Consider the following 17,907-nt stretch of genomic DNA (forward strand, 5'->3'; position numbering starts at 1 on the left):
CAATCCACAAGGGGCTATGAAGGCCAAATGGTAGCACCATGAACTAGAATAAACCCTGAGATGTTGAAAAGGCTGCCTTCTCCTTGGCAGTTGTTATGAGAGGTAGCTACCAATATCCCTTGGTTAGGTCCAAGGTCGAAATTAATTGTGCTCCTCCTAGCCTCTCAATGTGTTCATCCACTCTTGGCATGGGATAGGCAGTGGTGGGATTTAAACTAAACTAAACTTTAAAAAAAAATCTTTTACACCACTACAACCTTGTAGGATCTGTGCGGTTTACAGATTTAAAAAGGACCAGGCATACCTGGAAAATACAGTAAAAAATCAGTAGTAATAAAAACAAAAATCATCCATCACAACTCTCAGTACAAGAACTTCTCAAACAACCATGTTTCCAAAGACTTCCTAAACTGTAAAAGACCAACAGAAAATCTAATTATAGCAAGGAGATCATTCCAAAGCTTAACTCCTATAAAAGAGAACAAAGATTAAAACAGCCTTTTGTATCTAACAGCTTTAAAAGAAGGTAAACATAACACTAAACTATTTCTGAATCATATAGTAACATCATAACAGGGAAAAGTTAGTAATGATAACACATATCCTGGTGCAAGACCATTTAGAGCTTATCCTGCCAGAGGAAACCAGGCCTCTTGACCTCCAGGGCTCTGTGACTGTTATAGATACCATGTCATAATACTGGGTACAAGGGGATAGTCCTGCTTTAGTTGGGGGGGGGGGGGGGAGTTTAGCTAGTTACAGACAGGCAAATTTTAATATCTGTTTACTTGTGCACTGTACATGAAAAGGCTATTCCAGGCCTTAGTGGAGGGCCAGCAGCAGTTGCAATAAGTAGTACAGAGGCAATGGGAACAACAATAATCCTCCCAGTGATCTCTGGAAGCCCAACAGAGCTCCCTGAGTAAAATAACACAAGCTTTGCAGACTTCGGGGTTACCTATTCCAGTCTTGGTGTTGTCAAAGATAATAACAGAGGATGAGCTGGACTATTTCCTGACCAATTTTGAAACAACTGTCTACCTTGCTGGTTGGCCAGAAGCGTAAAGGAGATAGATCAGCTTTTAAACTAGAAATTGGGGGAAGGCTGACAGTCACTCAAAAGCACATGGTTCAGGATAAGGCATTTTTCAAAGATATCACCAAAACAGGGAAGAAAGGGTATCCGGATAGTAAGGTTGCAAAAGAGACCATAGTAGATCAGGAGGCATATTTTCAAAGCACTTTGGGAGGCTAAGTTCCATAGGTTTCTATGGAACTTTGGGAGGCTAAGTGCTTTGAAAATATGCCTCCTAGTGTCCTTTAATAAAAATACAAATCAGACAAAAATTGCAAATTAATACTCTCAAGTACTGAGCATGATGTAAATAGGAACAACAAACATAATTTGAAATGTCTATATGTTAATGCCAGGAGCCTAAGAAATAAGATGGGAGAGTTAGAATATATTGCACTAAATGAAAAATTAGATATAATAGGCATCTCTGAGACCTGGTGGAAGGAGGATAACCAGTGGGACACTGTCATACCGGGGTACAAATTATATCGTAGTGATAGGGTGCATCGAATTGGTGGAGGGGTAACATTGTATATTAAGGAGAGCCTTGAATCAAATAGAGTGAAAATTCTGCAGGAAACAAAACATATCTTGGAATCACTATGGATTGAAATTCCATGTGTAAAGGGGAGTGTACTATCGTCTGCCTGGCCAGGATGAACAGACAGATCCAGAAATGTTAAAGGAAATTAGGGACGCAAACAAACTGGGCAACACAATAATAATGCGTGATTTCAATTACCCCGATATTGACTGGGTAAATGTAACATTAGGGCATGCAAGGGAGGTAAAATTCCTTGATGAAATCAAGGACAGCTTTATGGAGCAGCTGGTACAGGAGCCGACGAGAGAAGGAAAATTCTAGACCTAGTCCTTAGTGGAGCGCATGATCTGGTGCAGGAGGTAATGGTGCTGGGGCCGCTTGATAACAGTGATCATAATATGATCGGATTTGATATTAGCTTTGAAGTAAGTATACATAGGAAATCAAATATGTTAGCGTTTAACTTCAAAAAAGGAGACTATGATAAAATGAGAAGAATGGTGAAAAAAAAACTTAGATGAGCTTCTGCGAGGGTCAAAAATTTACATCAGGCGTGGATGCTATTCAAGAACACCATCCTGGAAGCCCAAGCCAAATATGTTCCGCGTATTAAAAAAGGAGGGCGGAAGACCAAATGACAGCCAGCATGGTTAAAAAGTGAAGTGAAGGAAGCTACTAAAGCTAAAAGAAAATTCTTCAGAAGATGGAAGAAGGAACCGACTGAAAATGATAAGAAACAGCATAAGGAATGTCAAGTCAGATGCGAAGCGCTGATAAGGAAGGTTAAGAGGGACTTTGAAAAAAAGATTGCGTTGAAGGCAAAAACACATAGTAAAATTTTTTTTAGGTAGATTAAAAACAGGAAGCCGGCAAAAGAATTGGTTGGACCGCTAGATGACTGAGGGGTAAAAGGGGCGATCAGGGAAGACAAAGCTGTAGCGGAGAGATTAAATGAATTCTTTGCTTCGGTCTTTACCGAGGAAGATTTGGGAGAGATACCATTGCCAGAAATGGTATTCAAAGCTGACGAGTTGGAGAAACTGAATGAATTCTCTATAAACCTGGAGGATGTAATGGGGTAGTTCTACAAATTGAAGAGTAGCAAATCTCCTGGACCGGATGGTATTCATCCCAGAGTACTGATAGAACTGAAAAATGAACTTGCTGAACTATTGTTAGTAATATGTAATTTATCCTTAAAATCAAGCATGGTACCAGAAGATTGGAGGGTAGCCATTGTAACGCCAATTTTTAAAAAAGGTTTCAGAGGAGATCCTGGAAATTAGACCGGTGAGTCTTACGTCGGTACTGGGCAAAATGGTAGGGACTATTATAAAAAATAAAATTACAGAGCATATTCAAAAGCATGGATTAATGAGACAAAGCCAACATGGATTTAGTGAAGGGAAATCTTGCCTTACCAATCTATTACATTTCTTTGAAGGGGTGAACAAACATGTGGATAAAGGTGAGCCGGTTGATATTGTGTATCTGGATTTTCAGAAGGCGTTTGACAAAGTACTTCATGAAAGACTCCAGAGGAAATTGGAGAGTCATGGGATAGGAGATACTGTCAAAAGTTCAATGAGCAGTATGGGCTGTTAATCACACTTGGGTAATCTAATACTACAAAACTGAAAAACAGCCAAACACAATCTTAAAGGGTCATGTGTAATGAATGTGCAACAATAACTGACAAATGGGAAATACCCTCAGAAACCGAGGTCACTGCCAAGGTCTGACCACCAGGACACTGGTATCTATATAAGATTTATGTGCCTGTGATCTTGTCTCTTTCAAGGGGTATACTTTCCCATAACTTGTCAGTAAAATTAATTCACAATAAAGCCAATGTTTCAAAACACTACTGAGTGCAAAAAAACTCTCCAAGCAACAGCATGACTTAAATAAACAAACTTAGCTCTCTCATTGCTGGCTTAATACCCCACGCTCCAACTGGTGACTTTCAATGGGGGCCCAGATCATTTCGCAATTACAATATACAAAATAGAAGATAGAAAATGGAAAATGGAAAAACCCACCCAACCCAATGACACTTACTTCTAGCTGACTAGACTTCATGGGATAGGAGACACTGTCTTATTGTGGATTAAAAACTGGTTAAAAGAGTAGGGTTAAATGGTCAGGATTACAAAGATATGAAGAAACTATACCAACTCGTAAATAAGTTACTAGACACCACCTCTATCACCACTACCAACATAGACATCCCAACCGCAGACAAACTCGCTAACTACTTTAATGAAAGAATAATAAAACTTCGCAGCACACTTCCTCATCACAATACCAACATCGAAAACTTCTTCAACGATCTGGACCTAACCTCCGATGGATACCCAGCTGACTGCATATGGACAACATTTAATCTCCTCAACACCAAATCAGTTACACAAGCGACTCACAGGTTCGCCAAGACCCATTGCAAACTGGACACATGTCCCAGTCATCTACTAAAATCTGCCCTCGACTGCTTCATAGCAGACCTCACATCCCACCTAAACTTCATGCTACAACAAGGTCTCTTCCTTGAGGAATATGGTAACATCCTACTCACCCCAATACCAAAAGACGCCAAGAAAAGCACAAACGTTCTCACCAACTACCATCCAGTTGCGTGTATCTCACTAGTAGTAAAAATGAGGGAGAGTTTGGTGACTAAACAGCTTACGGATTACCTGGACAAGTTCTCAATACTACATAATTCACAATCAGGATTCCGATCCCACCATAGTACTGAAACTGTCCTAGTCACTCTCCTGGCCAAATTCAAGCAGGAGATAACCATAGGTAAAAGCATACTCCTCCTCCAGTTCGACATGTCGAGTGCATTCAACATGGTAAACCACAACTGGATCAAAGGCTTTCTAACCACCAGAACTTATCAAGTAATATCAAACTCAAACATATCACCACCGTGGAAAGCTGTCTGCAGAGTACCTCAAGGATCAACATTATCACCAATACTCTTCAACATGATGATGATTCCACTGGCACAGTCCTTGTCCAGTCGAGGCCACCCGTTCATTTACACAGATGATGTTACAATCTACATCCCCTTCAGACATGACTTGACAGAAATAACCAATAAAATCAACGATGGCCTGAACATCATGGACTCCTGGGCAAACTCATTCCAACTGAAACTGAACACTGAAAAAACACAGTCTCATCCTCTCCTATCAACACAACAAGTACAAACCCACAACCATAAATACCCCAGGACACACCCTCCCTACCTCTGACAGCTTGAAAATACTCGGCGTCACACTCGACCGCAACCTTCCTCTCGAGAGCCAAGTAAACTCTGTAATAAAGAAAATGTTCTATTCAATGTGGAAGCTCAAATGACTAAAACCTTTCTTCCCAAGAGAAACCTAATTCAATCAATGGTGCTAAGTCATGCAGACTATTGCAATGGAATCTACGCGGGATGCAAAGAACAACTCACAAAAAAACTCCAGACCGCCCAAAATACAGCAGCCAGATTGATATTCAGCAAAACACGATTCGAAAGTGCCAAACTCCTTCGAGAAAAGCTGCATTGACTCCCAATCAAAGAACGGATCATCTTCAAAATCTGCACTTAGTCCATAAAATTATATACGGCGTAGTGCCAGGATATATGATAGACCTTATAGATCTACCAATAAGAAACAGAGTCGGATCATTAAGATCATACCTAAACCTACACTACCCAAATTGCAAAGGACTGAAATACAAAACAACTCACGCTTCTCCTACATAAGCGCACAACTATGGAATGGCCTCCCAAAAGCGGTGAAAACAATCCATGACCACCTGAACTTCAGGAAATCACTAAAACCAACCTCTTCAAAAAGGCCTACCCCAACGACCCCACGTAAACCTCTTCACCCATGAACATAACATGACTAATGATCGTACTGGACATCATGCAATCTTCATCCCTTCCGATCCTCCACATATACCTCATTCAATCACTATACAACCTGTATTTGTTATCAACCGACTGGGCAATCACCTTTGACGGTACTATGTAAGCCACATTGAGCCTGCAAATAGGTGGGAAAATGTGGGGTACAAATGCAACAAATAAATAAATAAAATAAATAAAGTATTCTCAATGTAAAAGGGTAGTTAGTGGGGTTCCCCAGGGGTCTGTTCTCGGACCGCTGCTTTTTAACATATTTATAAATGACCTAGAGATGTAAGTAACTAGTGAGGTAATTAAATTTGCTGATGACACAAACCAGCTTATTTTCAAAGGAGAAGGGAGCTCATCTTCCAACACAAATCAGGAGATGGGCATCCTTCTCCTAAGGGCGGCAAAATCGGCATAATCAAAAGCCGATTTTGGGCGTCCTCAACTGCTTTCTGTCGCAGGGACGGCCAAAGTTCAAGGGAGCGGGTTGGCAGTGTACCGAAGGCGGGCCGGGGGCGTGGTTAACAGATGGGCATCCTCGGCCGATAATGGAAAAAAAAGGGCGGCCCTGATGAGCATTTGGCTGACTTTACTTGGTCCCTTTTTGTTCACGACCAAGCCTCGAAAAGGTGCCCGGACTGACCAGATGACCACCGGAGGGAATCGGGGATCACCTCCCCTTACTCCCCCTGTGGTCACCAACCCCCTCCCACCCAAAAAAACAAATTAAAAAACATTTTTCCAGCCTCTATGCCAGCCTCAAATGTCATACCCTGCTCCATCACAGCACTATAAAGGTCCCTGGAGCAGTTTTTAGTGGGTGCAGTGCACTTCAGTCTATGTATTTATTTATGTATAGATCTCTATGGACGCTATATAAGTTACATGTTATTGCTCCCTCTAACCCTAGTGTTTGCTGGTCTTGCCAGTCTCAAGTGGGTAATATAAAGCATCTTATATTTCACTGTGTGTGCCTTCGTAAATACTGGCTAGAAATATGGTCACAACTGGTAGACATTTTTCACTTTCCTGGCTCAATCACTTATAAATTTGTGATTCTCAGGGATCAGTGCTATAAGAGTTTGCTGACTCATAGTGAAGGGTCTCTTGTTAGCACCATGGTATCTTTAGCATTGAAGATAATTTTCTCGCATTGGAAGTCCTTACACCAAGCCACCTACCAGGAATGGTGGAACTTATTGCTCCAAATCTACAAATACGAATCACACTTTGCAAAGACATCTTCTCGCTTTGCTGCATATAGGGAGAAATGGCTACCACTTGTATCTTATTTTGGCACTGTACAGTAATAAGCACTAAATTAGATGTATTTTATGGCCTATACATGCTTTATACTTTGATTTGTACCCTCCAGCCCCCCCCCCCCCTCTTTTTTTCCTCTTTTCTACCTTTCTCTTTTCTTAACTTAATTTTAAACCTAGATATGGATAGCTATTTCTTACATGTGAGCTCTGGTATTGCCATACTTTGTAAAATGTTACTTGTTGTTATGTTGTGAGCTCTTGATTATATTTGTATCGAAACTCAATAAAAGAAATTAAACTTAGAACAATTTTACTTGAAACAAACAAACAAACAAACGAACATTTCATTTCAAGATGATCTGGAAAATTGCCAAAATCCATTTTTTTTCTAAATTTCATTTTGGACATTTTCTTCCAAATTTTGTTTTTCATTGTTCATTGTTACATTTTTAGGAGTGCACATTGGGTCCTTTTATTAAACTGTGTTAAGCACTTACCACCAGATTCTATAAAGGGTGTTTAAATTTGCACATACAGATTTAGGTGTGATCCTGAGATGTTCACGATGACCCAATTTACGTCAATAATTGGCCTCTAACCATTGATTATTGATGTTAATTTGCACCAATTTGGATTTGCACAAGCATCTTGCTACTTGCTATTCTATAAAACCCGAATCCTATAGTGCACAATACAAAAGGAGGTGTGGTTATGGGAAGGGCATGGATGGGTCAAGGCATTCTGGAAATTTGTATGCAGTGTAATACAATACTGCAGATGTGCGCCTAAATTGGATGCCAGGAATTTCACCTGGTTTCAGCAGGCATAAGTCCAGGCACGCAAATTTGGGCCTGGGAACTGGCACTACATGCTATTCTATAGAGAGTGCTCAACCCAGATTGCCCTTTATAGAATAGCGTTGGGTGCCATTTACTGAATCTGGTCCTTAATTTGTGGTTTTATGCCGAATTAAGGGACTTCTCAGTAAATTAGTTGCTACCACATGGTAAACCACCTGTTAAGTGCTTTTTGTGTCAGGGGGCATGGCATGGGTGGAGAATGACACCAAACAAAGCAGATACGTATGTGGAAAACAATATTTAATTGATATGGATCAATAAAAAATTAACAAGCCCGACATAGGCCGTGTTTCACCCCACATACATATATATACATATATATACACATACATATATGTAGATGTATATATATACACATACATATATGTAGATGTATATATATATATATATACACATACATATATGTAGATGTATATATATACACATACATATATGTAGATGTATATATATATATATATATATATATTTCAGGTTCTCAGGTTCAGAGCCCGCTGGGCCGGGCTCTGGAGCAAACGTGAGCCCTTGGGCTGCTGTCGAGGAGCAACAGCATCAGGCAAAACCCACCAACCAACGCTGGGCAAGCAAAGCGGCACCGGCAGGGACTGCAGGCACCGCCCAGCAAGCCGGAACACTCGGACTGGAATCCCCCGGACTGGAGGACACAGGACTGGAACACTGGACTGGCACACACCAGACTGGAACACACACCGGACCGGAACACACTGGACTGGAGCACACTGGACTGGAACACATTGGACTGGTCCATACAGCTTCACCTGCACTTAGCCACTGCCCCCCCAAGGGTTGAGCCCTTGGGTTCGAGTAGCCAGCAGGACTTACCGGATACCGGATGACAGAGAGACCAGGACTGGAAACAGAAGTACTCCTAAATCCTAAACTGACCGAAGTGCTCCCAAGCCCTAAACCAGCAGAAGTGTTTCTAACAGTACACTAACAAAAGGACTTCCTAAGCCCTATACTAACAGGAGTGCCCCTAGGCACTGACCTAACAGGAATGCTTCTCACAGCACCAAAAGGAAAAGCAGGGGAGTTACAAGGGAAAGGCAGGGAAGCTAAACACAAAGCTAATAAAGGTGCTTCCAAAACACCAAGCTACAGCAGCTCTACAACTCAAAACTAACTAAGGTGCCACCACGCAGCAAACAACCAGAAGAACTCCTAGCACTAATAGGGAAGACAGGGGAGCCACAAGGGAAAAGCAGGGAAGCTAAACATGTAAGCCAAAAGTGCTTCCAAAGCACCAAACACAAACAGCAAAGACTGCACTGCTCCCAACAGCACAAACACCAGAAGTACTTCTAACAGCCAAAACTGCAGTGTTCCTAACAACACCAAACCCTGAAGTACTTCTATCAGCAACAGAGCTTCCAAAGCCCTACACACAGCAATGCTACCAAAGCACCAAGAGGGAAAAGCAGGGGAACCACAAGGGAAAAGCAGGAAAGCTAAACACACGGTCACAAGTGCACACTGCACTAACACTAACCTGGACCTAAAGCAAGTAGCAAAAGCAAACGTTACAAAGGCCCCGAAGGGAAGAACACCACTTCCTTATAAAGGCCCTCCCAGATGATGTCACACTCCCTAGAGCCAGGCAGACAGCACACTGAAACCCCGAGAGGCCCAACCCACACCAATGCAGCACCGTGAAGCTCTTGAAGCCAGTACACCCAAAGAGAGGTAGAGCTAACTCAGTCCACACACACAGCTGTAGTAAAGTGAAACAATTAGAGTCATGCTGCTGGAAGCTGCCAGCATAGAGAGAGCTAGCTCAGAAAGGACAGACAAAAGAAACAGAAGCCAGCTAAGAAGCTGACCCCCAGGAAAAAGGTAAGTTTGAGAGGGGTCCTGACCACAATCATAACTATATATATATATATATATATATATATATATATATATATATATATATATATATATATATATATACAATATATATATATATATATATATATATATATATATATATATATATATATATATATATATATATATTGTTTGTCAATGAATGTTATGTTAGTGATTTACATTATATTATTTGTATTCATATTTTTTATTCAATGTGTACAATTAAGTTCTATACAATATCATTTTGATATTTCAATTAATTTTTTTTATTTTTTATTTAACTGTATCACCATGGTGTTCTATTACTATCAGCCGGTATGAGATTATGGTAATAAAATGTAATTATTATTTTATATCTATTTTTATGTTTACTTGCTTTTATATTTGTTCTAATTGTTATATGATTGTTTGTTTTGTAGCCCCTGATGCAGCCCAGTGGGGCGAAACACAGCCTGTGTCGGGCTTGTTAATTTTTTATTGATCCATATCAATTAAATATTGTTTTCCACATACGTATCTGCTTTGTTTGGTGTCCATCTTGGAGTTTGCAAATCGATTACCCTGCTGTTTTCATGGGTGGAGAATGGGCATGGAAGGCATTGGGCAATTAACACACTGTGTGGTAAGTAACACAGAGTTAACACAGGACCACTTACTGCCTTCTATATAGGAGGTGCAAGTGCTTCCACATTATATGGGAGCAGGTACCTTGTATTAATGTGAATGTTAATACATGACCTGCAATGGAAAATACTGTGAACACCCCTAATAGGTACCACATTACATTTGCAGTGTAGGCACAAAGCTTAGTTTAACTTATGACAGAAATGGGTCCCAAACAAAAACTAACATCATTAAGTACAGTGTCAGGAGTAGATGTATCAACCCTTATCCTTAGATCCAAGCCCACTGTGCCAAAAATAATAAAAGGAACTAAATCGACAGCCAAATATTATAAAAATAGAGTATTATTTTATTTATAATAGCAACAAATAACATAAGGAAGACAAGAATAAAGACAAAGACAATCCAATTACAGAAGTAGTTTGGATGCATATAAACCCCTAGCTAGACTCTGAAGTAAAAAGAGTCACTCTGAACCCCAGCGCACTGATACAAAGATACGTGGCACACATACAACCTGATATAGCCCTTCAGATATCAGCGTGTCCCTTAGATGGTCAGGTGAGTTCAACACAGGGCTCCTCCTCAGGGATGATGTTGGCACAGCAGTCTCTATCTCTGATAAGAGCTATCTTTTTATAGAGAAATCAGGAGCCTTATCTGTACTGCTGACATACATTCTGTCCTTGGCGAGCATAAACAAAATACATGTTGACCAGACACCATAGCTCCAAAAGTCCTGCATTGACATCAGTTCTGATGACAGCCTGCTAGCATTGACATCAATTCTGTTAAGAACCTGTGTTAATGCTGATAACACTGTGACCTTTATCAGCAGCTTCTGTACAGTAAACAGAAGTTGTTATTCTTCTGTTAGACTTGATGTCTCTGATTTGTTCCAGAGGCTATTTAGATGAAAAGTCTGAGTTTGAATCCTGTAATCAGGTTGTTAATATTGGATAGTGCCTTGTATGTATGTATGTATGGGATCATATATGTTTTCATATAGGTACATGGACGGCAGGGCATGATGCTCATAATAGTGCTTGATTTGCTCCTACAGAGCTACTGGGTGGCAAAGTCCTGCATTAAGCTACAGTAAATGCAAATTTTACTGTGGTTTACTAAAAGTGCCCCATTATTTGCAAATGATGCTTGTTAAAAAGATGCAACAAAACTGATTTATGTTTAAAGTTTCTTTATTCAATTTTCAAAAAGTTTTCTTCATTTGCACTCACCTTTTGACTCTCCATGGATGAGGACACATGGATATAAAATATGTTTTTCCAGATGCCCCTTAGATTCGCTAGGAGAGCAGCGGAGACGGCAGAGATGGTGAGAGGTAGTGGCGGGCGGCAGTAGCCAGCAGATCAGAGCTAGCCGGCCAACCACACTGAACGGCGATGGCGGGCTAGCTCGCCACGGCCCCCTTGAAGCAGGGCGAGGTAGCAGAACTTCCCACACGGGGGACTGAGTGAGCCCTCTATGACCAGCATCGCCCATCCGCCTGCCTTCCACCCAGCATAAGTATCAGATGACCGAACCACTCCATGCTGAGCCTCTCCATACAGTGCTTCTCCATATTGCAGTACCCGGGCGAGCTATCCCGGCCACACACCCGGCTCATCATACAGTCGTTGATGAGAGAGGGCAGTGACCTCGGGAACTGGACTCAGAGCGATCACGCGAAAGGCAGGGCAGAGAGACGTGAGAAGCCCCGAGGAGGACAAGGAATCGCCGAGAGCCCAGTCGATGGCGCCACGTGGCTCAATGGTCAGAATATCGCCAGCGGAGGAAAGAGTGGATACAAACTGGCATTGATCCCTGAGTGCCATACCCCTGGGATCTGATACAGGGCAGAGCAACCCTGAGGCTAGGACGACGATCTGATTTTTTTTTTTTTTTGAGAACGGGTGAGTGTGCTGGCCACAACTGGGGGATTTTGCACGGGGGGACCTGTGCACCCTACTGCTGGTGCATCACCGGAAGGATACCTTTATTGTGAGGGGGACGATGGGAGTCAGGTGAACTGGACTTACCCAAATCCCTTGATCACCTAACTGTGAGTATCTACTTACCTCCAATTACACCAAAATGAACAAAGTCAACCTTCTCCTAACAATCCATTCTCTATCACTGATTCACCTAACACTAACCATCCCACTCACTCCAAACAATATCATACCCATCCTACAAACTCACCAAACGCTGATCAGAACCTCCACATCTCACCAAATTGACAACCACCAAAATGAAGGAAGAATACCCATATACGGACAACACCAACAAAACAATATAAAAGATCATAATAAGCAGACACTAAGGAAAGACAACTAAAAACAAATCCACACACTACCAATTATAGAAACTCCATACCAAAAGATTGAAGTGGGCTATATTAATGCCAGATCCGTAGTTAACAAAACAACAATAATAACAGACTGGATCACGGCAGAAAATCTTGACCTAATTTTCATTAACGAAACCTGGATCCACGATCAAAAGGTCCCCATAATTCTTGACCTATGCCCTCCAGGATACAAAATCACTCACTGGACCAGAAAGGAAAAGAGAGGCGGAGGCATAGGCCTAATCTACCACTCCCATTTCACCACCGAAACCACAGCCGAGTCCATAACAACCCAACTTGAAATTGCCTCAATTAGAATCCAGAACAAATCCCTGCTAGATCACCTGAACTGTGTCCTGTTTTACAGACCGCCAGTTAACTGGAACACAAGCCAGTCACACTTCATGGACTTCATTTCTAATACTTGCGTAACTAACTCCAACATACTAGTTCTAGGAGACATCAACCTTCACCTAGAAGACCTAAACTCTACCAACGCATGTGAATGCAAGGAATTCCTCCACTCATGGGACCTTAAATGGCCACACAAACAGGCAACGCACACTAAAGGACACACACTTGACCTCTTCTCGCACAAATTGTCCACCAACCAGAACCTGATAATATCAGATATCAAATGGACAGAAACACTGTGGACTAACCACTACAAGCTAAACCTATCCCTAAAATGGCGTAAAAAGGGTTCATATTGCACTCAAGAACAAACAACCTACTCCACAAGAGGCCAAATAGACCCAACCACATTCTGGCAACATATATATGAGAACGACTGGACACCACAGACGCCATAAACGCCACAAATTTCCTTTCTGAATGGGACAAAAGATGTAGAAACATTCTAGATGAAATAACACCCTTACAAACAAGAACTTCACATAGACACAATCCAGTACCATGGTTCAACGACGAACTGAAAAAACTAAAAACACAAACCAGGAAGTTCGAATGAGCATGGATAAAAATAAAAGATGATCACACACTCAGCGCTTAGAAGCTTGGAAGCAAATACATAGAAAATATAAACATGCAATAAGACAAGCCAAAAAGTCATACTACAAGACCAAAGCAGGACCAGATCACAAAGACACAAAAAAACTATACCAACTCGTACATAAACTACTGGACACTACCTCGGTCACCACAAAAAATCAGACAGCCCATCGGCAGACAACCTTGAAAATGTTCCACTCAATGTGGAAACTTAAACGTGTACAGCCATTTTTCTTGAGGGCAACTTTCCGCAACCTGCCATGCTGACTATTGCAATGACTTTATGTGGGATGCAAAGAACAACTCATAAAGAAACTACAGACTGCTCAAAACACAGCAGCCAGGCTCATATTTGGAAAATCGCGATTTGACAGCACCAAACCGCTACGAGAAAAGCTGCACTGGCTCCCAATCAAAGAACGTATTACTTTCAAAATCTGCACCCTGGTCCACAAGATTATCTATGGTGAAGCACCGGATTATATGTCTGACCTTATAGACCTACAAAAAAGAAACACAATTGGATCATCACGATCATACCTAAATCTTCACCACCCCAGCTGAAAGGGACTCAAGTATAAATCAATCCACGGATCCAGCTTCTCCTATATAAGCACGCAACTATGGAACACATTACCAAAAGCCATAAAGACAACACATGACCACCTCAACTTTCAGAAATCACTAAAACCGACCTGTTCGAGAAGGCATACCTTACTGATCCAACTTAACTGCGCAGACTCAGCAACACAACGAAACCATAACCTGCAACGAACATTATATAACTCTTCTTCTCTCGATTCTATTATGTGTCTGTAACACATCTCATTCTCTACCACATCACTCTGTATTTGTTTCATCACCGGAGGCGGCTTACACCTCATGGTGCTATGTAAGCCACATTGAGCCTGCAAATAGGTGGGAAAATGTGGGGTACAAATGCAATAAATAAAAAAATAAAGACCAACAGTAAATGGGCAATTCAGTCTCTAATACACAATAGGATGCTCAATATACAAGGATGCTCAATGTAACAAGAAGCAAAACACAGTTTCACAACTCCCCTGAACTCTCTTCCCCCCACGCCCTGCAAAGGATTGTCCATCAACTGTTGCCAACAGCTAAATTTCTAAATCATTCAACAAGACAGAGTGAACTATAGCCATCGAATGTCTAAAAAGAAGCGGTGTTTAGATGAACATCCAACAAAAACTGATTTAAAAAGTCCAAATAAAATGAAATTTGGGAAAAATGCTCAAAACAAAATGTGACTGGTGTACATACTCCTAAAAGCTACAGTCAAGGCTCCATTAATTGAGAAATTCACAGTTAATAAGATTCTACATTATGCATTCAATTAAGATTATATTTATATCAAAGGGGATGTATTATTTAAAAAGAGCAAATCAAAAGAAAGGAATGGAAATTGAAAAATACATTGTTCCCTTTGTAATTACTATTGTCAAACCTGTATTTTGCTTCACCATCTCTGAATTTTAGAATGATTTTCAGGCCATACGGTGGAAATACAATCTATTGCGAGAAATATAATTTTAAACAATCAGTTATGTTTTTTCATTTCATCCTCATAATGTTCAACGAGCCTAACTATGTAATTTACTTTTTTGCCATGAACAGACTGTGAAATTGGCTGTATTTCTTTGAGATTTGTACAAATCTATAATAATATGATGGATGTATAGTAATTCATTATTCAAAATTCTAGTGCATTTTGCCAAAAACCACTCAAAAAATATATGTTTGAATAATGGAGCCTCAACTGCCCAGGGAGAGTCATGGACTTTTCACCAAACCCTTAAAATACACTATTTATCACTGGTCCTATTGAAACCGGAAAAACAGCAGTGAAAAAACTCCCACTACTTCAAAAACTGATTTCATCTATAGATAATAATTAACTATACAACAATGCCTCAAACTGGTGTCTATATAAAGGAAAAAAATTTAAAAAATCAAAAAACATTCCACAAAGTTGTGCACTTAGAAACCAAAAATTAATGTTATCTGATCCATTGAAGATTTGCTTAAAATATTAATTTTTTGCTATATATAGAGAAGTTTCTGATTTAGTAATTCAATATTAAAAATAAACTACGTCTTCCTATTCATTCCTCCTTCTTTCTCTTTATAAACTGCCATCTGTTAATTCTTTTTTTTTAATGCTTTATTGTTTTGCATGCCCACAACAATCATTACAACTCAACAGCAATCACAGTAGTGGGCTCCAAAGGTCTCTACCCTTTCTGCTATAAAATCCTTAATCCACCTCCTACATCAATCCCCATCTGGCATAGTACATTTATGTATAGGTATGGCTCAGCTAAACAGTGTATTATGTACCTCTGGTACCCCAGTGAGCAAATCATGTAACCAACTCCAAAACTGTATAATTTTCTTATAAATCTGCCAAAATCAGCCTCAGTCTGAGTTTGGGGGTGCATACCCCTTAACAACTCCCCACCTTCCCATTCCTTCCCCCTCCTTATTCTCCTCTTTCCATACCCCATCTCCCTCTCTTCTGCTCATACCCCCCTTTCTTTGTTGAACACAAGATTTAGTAAATTGTGAGTTGGGCATTGTTTATATAATAGCACATAGCACTGGGATCCATGGAGGCCTATTTTCAAAGCACTTAGACTTACAAAGTTCCATAGTAAAAAGTCTAAGTGCTTTGAAAATGAGCCCCATGGTAATGAGAATTTACACCAAATGAAAATTGGTGTAAATCCTTGTACATAAGCTAGGAGCAGATCCTCCAGATTCTATAATATTGCACACATCTTTAGTGAATGTTCCTTTCCATGCCCCCTTTCAAGTTACGTGCTAAAAGAGTTGTGCGCACATCTTTATAGAATAATGCTTATTGAAAATGCTGTATGGCAAATATCTTGCTACTAAGAATACTTTACTTAGAAATGATCGCAAGTTTAACTAATTCTTCTGATTTTACATCAATGTTTTGGAAGGAAGAAAAATACCTCAGATGCTTGGCTTGTTGTCGCTATCATATCAACAAAAATGCTGTGCGAACGTCCTCACCAGTCTAAAAACCTCCTCACTTTTTCCAAAATTTTTTGTATTTATTTTCTTTACTAATTTTTCTCTTTAATTTTTAATCATTGTTCTCTATTTGGGACCTAAAGTCTTAAGACACTTATCTGCTTCTGAAGAAAATTTTTTTTGTCATCGATTTGCTCAACAGAGCGCCTCCGTTTCACTATGTGCTTCCTTGGGAGACAAACCGCCAACTTTATATTTGTAGTGTCCTATTCACAAAGAAAAACCAAATAATTAAAATCCAGAGCTACATGAACTTTAGGCTACGGCTTTTTACTTATTATTTTGATGACAGCATTTACTTTTATCAGATGGTGTGCCTACAGGTCCGACTCCATTATGTTATCAAGTTTGAAAATGGCATACACCGTTTTAAAGGGACACTTTCAAAATCGAACCAATCAGCGGCTAGTATGCTTTTTACTTCATCTTAAAGGGACTAAAAGAGGCTGCTGTTCCATATCATTAAGTGACTGCCCATCTTGCCTATGAGCACACTTACTAAATACTTTACAAAAATGCATTCCACTCTATTTAATTATTTAGACCCTTAGGAGTAATGGATTGCAGTCTGTGGATCCAATTTTGTTCTACTTGTATCAGTTTTCATCCCCTGTCTCCTCCTTTAATTGTATGTACGACTTGATCTATAACAGTTCATTTATAATACTCAGACTTATGTTGTTGTGCTGTATGATGTGCAACTACTGGAGCTTCCATTTTCTGATGGGATACATTATGTTTATACTCACATAATCTTTGTTTCAGAGCCCTTATAGTTACTTAGTCCATGGTACTAAGCCACACAGATTGCTGTAATGGAATCTATGTGGGATGCAAGGCTCAAATCATAAAGAAACTTCAGACCGCCCAAAACACAGCAGCCAGGCTTATATTTGGAAAAACACGTTCTGACAGCGCCAAACCACTCAGAGAAAAATTGCACTGGCTACCAGTCAAAGAACGTATCACTTTCAAAATCTGCACGACTGTTCATAAAATTATTTACGGCGAGGCACCGGGATACATGACAGACCTCATCGACCTGCCAACCAGAAACACCACAAAATCTGTACGATCATACCAAAACCTCCACTACCCAAGCAGCAAAAGACTCAAATACAAATCCACCTATGCAACCAGCTTTTCCTACCTAAGCGCACAACTATGGAACGAATTACCAAAAGCAGTAAAAACTACACTTGACCACCTAAATTTTCAGAAAGCACTAAAGACTGTCCTGTTCAGAAGAGCATACTCCACCGACCCAACATAAAAATACCTGGTCACATGCGACACAATGTAACCA

The sequence above is a fragment of the Microcaecilia unicolor genome, chromosome 1 (genome assembly GCF_901765095.1).
Source record: "Microcaecilia unicolor chromosome 1, aMicUni1.1, whole genome shotgun sequence".
Taxonomy (NCBI): domain Eukaryota; kingdom Metazoa; phylum Chordata; class Amphibia; order Gymnophiona; family Siphonopidae; genus Microcaecilia; species Microcaecilia unicolor.